A 4,115-nucleotide genomic window follows, 5' to 3' on the forward strand; every position below is an offset into this window, starting at 1 on the left:
GTCACGTCCGGCCAGGCGCTCATCGCCGGTGAGGAGCGGGGAAGGGCTATGGCATGTGGAGCAGGATGAAGACTCACGTGGGCTCGGGCGCTTGGAAGTAGCAGTTGTCCAGAGCGAGCCATGGTGCTCGCGTGAGCTTGTGCTGGGGAGAGCCGGCACCGGCAGGAGGGAGGTGCGGCGCGACAGCATGTCCAGCAGAGGGAGAGGGAGCGCGGCTGCGCTGGTGCGCAGAGCACTCGTACATGAAGGCAGGGGCAACGCCGACGATGGTGGCGCTGTGGCTACAAGGTGGAGCGGTCCAGCATGGCTGGGGTTGAAGGGGCGCGTGCACTGCACGGTGCGCCAAAGGCGGTGACAGGGCATTGGCGTGTGGCATGGGAGGAAAAGCAAGACAAGGGCGCAGGTGGCCGGATGCGGCATGGCAGCGACGACTTGCGCGCGCGCTCACGGTGCGCACTACCAGCGGGCATGGACTAGCGTAGGCAGCAGAGATGCAGCCACATCGGCATGCAAGACGCACGCAAGCAATGTGAGGAGCAGCAATAGAAAAAGAAAGGGGAAAAAGCAAGAACTGGACTCATGCTCTTGCGTGCGGGCGAAAGGGCACCATTTCATAGATGCGACATGGGGGATAGGGAAGGACGGCACCATGCGGCCAGCAGTGGCATGCCTAGCGAGAGCAGTGTAGGGTCGGCAGGGTAGCATGGGTGCATGTACTTGCTGCTTGTTGAGTGCACTTGCGTCTAGTGCGGGTACTGCTGCTGCCAGGACACTCAATGATGTAGTAGGGTACCTGCTCGTCTGGCGCTCGCCTAAAATTTTTGGACGCGACACAAGAGAGAAGGACAAGAGCGGACAACTGAGGCATGCAAGGATGAGACCGCACAAGACAGGCAAAGAGATAACGGGAGTCATTGAAAAGCAGGCACACGAGAAAGAGCGAGAAAAGAACAAGGACGTGTTGTAGTCTAAATGCTCGGTGCGACTGCCGCTCACCTAAAAACATCGGACACGGTAGCTCATGCTTGTACCAAGCCATGAAACAAAACATTAAAGCATTATGTGATTATTTTACGCAGAACAATTCACCACAAACAACGCTTTAAAATATACTTTCCAATTTTACTGTTGATGCAAAAAGCTAGATTTTTAAATTTTAAAATCCGAAAAATCATCTCGATAGTTTTTCTTAGGAATAAATCGTGGTGCTAAACAAGATTGTAACACCAGGGTGTTACAGTGATCTTCATACCTGTTATCACTGCTTTGAGGTGGTGTTGTCTTGTCCGTGCAGCGTGGCATAGGGTTGGTGTTTGACTGGATTGAGGTGACTATTGTCCCCTTGGTCCTTGTGGGGTTAGTGCAGCGTGCTCGCTTTTGTCAAAGCTAGAGCCCTTCGCCGGATGTGACCTCTTCCTATCTCTTCCGATGGTCATAATGGGGAGAGGTCGTGTGCTTCGCAAACGCCGTGCAGCTAGGGCTGGAGGAAGAGGTCAAGGCTAACCTTGGACCTTGCGTCTGGCCTGGCTTGCTCGGCTTGACTAGGCCTCGGTCATTTGGGCCTTCGCTAGCTAGTGCATTGCAGGCCTCATGGCTTGCTATCTAAATGGTGCCTTGAGACACCCCGAGGTTATAACCCCGATAGTAGCCCCCGAGCATTTTTTCGATTGTGAAGTGATAGTGAAAGCACTGAGTGGCGTGCACATTGAGCGTGGGTCCATAGTCGTGGCTTTGTCAAGCTTCGTCACCCGACCCCTTGTGGGCTTGGTGTATTCAGGACGATAGTTGGACGTTGTGCCCCATCCCATCCTATCGAAATGGTATGTGATTGCTGAGCCATGTCATGTCACCATGTCGCGCATCGGGGTCTATAACCTAGGCGGGGCCGTGTGGTCTCATCGACGCTGCACCAGCCCTTCCTTCGGGTAGATCTAGACTTTCCTGACTCTACACGGCATCAAACGTTGGCCGTGACCTCCCGTGGTTTTGCCACGCGGCGTGGGAGTTTTAGGCTATTTGGTCTGCCCTTGGGCCTATAAATATGTGCCTTCTTTTTGCTCAAACCACCCATGGCTGTATCTACAAACCGCTCTCATCCTTCCTACTAAGAGAGCGAAGGAACGAGAGAGGAAAGTTTGAGAAGAACCACGTGGTTCTCGTCCTGTGTCCCTGCCAGTAGTGCCCGAAAGCTAGTGGCGCCCCTTCGACAATTGGTGCTAGAAGGGATCTTACGAGTGGGGCAGGATTGAGGTGGTGTTCAGGCCAACCACAAGCCCTTGTGGTTTTAGTGGTTCCCCAAACCCGTAGGTTTTGGGTCACCAAAACACGAGCGCCAAGGGCAACAATCAATTGCTTCCAGAGCCCACGGGCTACTCCTAGGAGTTGCCGTGGTTCAAGGGAGACGTTGCCATCCCTTGGTATCCCTGTCATATTTTTTGAAGCATGATGGTGATGGCCTATGGGCTTGATCATGCTCTCGTCTCATCCTCCCCACGCCTTTCTGCCCCAGAGGTTGTGATGCTACGAGAAGGGGGGTGAAGCGATTTCTCGTCTTCTTCCTCCCGCATTCGTAGTAGGTGCCTCTAGGGGCCCCCAACGATGCTACCTAGGCAACAGAGTCGTGACTCAGTACATTTCCAAGTGGATCGACCGCTCTTGTACTTTTAGGGATTTGATTGAAAAGAACGCTCTTTTCTGTGCATTTGGGTTTTCTTTTGAGCCTATCGTGAGCCCTCGAGTCATGGGGCTAGGATCACAACATTCAGCTTAACGTGAGAAAATGTTTTCTCAACCTCTCCTTGCATGGTCATGAGGTTTTCTGTGATCATGCTCTGGCTCATAGGTCTTGGACCTTTTTGCTTTTTCTATGTGACTGAGCCATGATCAAGTTTTGGGTTCCACATCGCTTCATATGGAAGTCACTTACTGCGTTACCCAGGCCATATGCTTTGCCAATCCCTTCCAGAGAGGTCTTGGACCTCTGACGGTTTGTGAGTCTTCAAAGTTGGCCCTTGGTCTTTAGACCTAGGGGTGTCGGGAGGGGTCTCGGTCTTGGTTTTGACCCTTTTATGGGGTCACGGGGACCCAACTCCCATTTCTCGGCACTCCTACCAACCTTGAGAGGTCGTGATGCCCCATTACAGGCAGGTTTGATTTTGCCCCACGTAGGGAGAGGCATGTCCACCATAACCATGCGGTCAGAGTGGTGCACCTCGTCGAGGTCAATGGGTAATCCGAGCGGGACCCGATATCCTCCCCAATCGACATGGAGTTCGGTTGTGCCTCATCGAGAGACGTCCCATAAATCATTGGCCATCAATCACATCGGTCCCCAACCACCTCCGTAGCGGCCAGGGGCAAGATGCCGCCCCCATAGAGGGGGTCAACCTAGGAGACTTTCAAGCAGATGACTTGGACATAGAGAAAGATGGTCGTGTGGCTCTGCACCACCGATTAGAGCCATAGGGGCCCATCTCCTCTCTGCCCCTATCCCTTTTGTGGCCTTGAGCCCTTCTAAGGGCTGGCCCAAGAGTGGGTTTCCTAAGCTTGACATGGGGTTGTGTTCACGGTGGGTCACTCCACACATGATCTCAAGGGGCGGCGGGCCTCCTCGGTCACATCGTGGCATAATGGCGCCCACTCGCGAGCGATCGTGCACCGCGGAACGTGAACGCACAAATTGAAATGATATGAAAAGAGTGGGGATGTGTGCAGCTTACTTGTCTTGAGCCATTGCATGGGCAACCATCATTCTACCTTTCCTCCAATCGCCTCACCTGCTCTGCGGGGTTCTCCAAGTGGTTAGCAAATGTGAATGAATGCGTGTTTGCCTTGAGTGCCCCTAGCGGCTATAAATGCTCTTGGAGTGGTAAGGCGAGGAGGCATTCGCTTCGAGCCACCTTCTCCACTACTTTCTCATTTTCGCTTTTGAGAGGCCAGAGTTCCTTGCTGGCCAGAATGGACCATAGTAAGCGGCTGTTGGAGGAGTTGCCGGGTAGCGGTAGGGCACCGCCGCCTCTTTGTCCTTGCCTGCACGATCAGGGGTAAGTGCATTCGGATGATGTTCAAGTTTGGAGGTTTTGACCTATATTGGCTACACGTGTCTATAGGGCTAC

Source organism: Miscanthus floridulus, chromosome 17, assembly GCF_019320115.1.
Source record: "Miscanthus floridulus cultivar M001 chromosome 17, ASM1932011v1, whole genome shotgun sequence".
NCBI lineage: Eukaryota > Viridiplantae > Streptophyta > Magnoliopsida > Poales > Poaceae > Miscanthus > Miscanthus floridulus.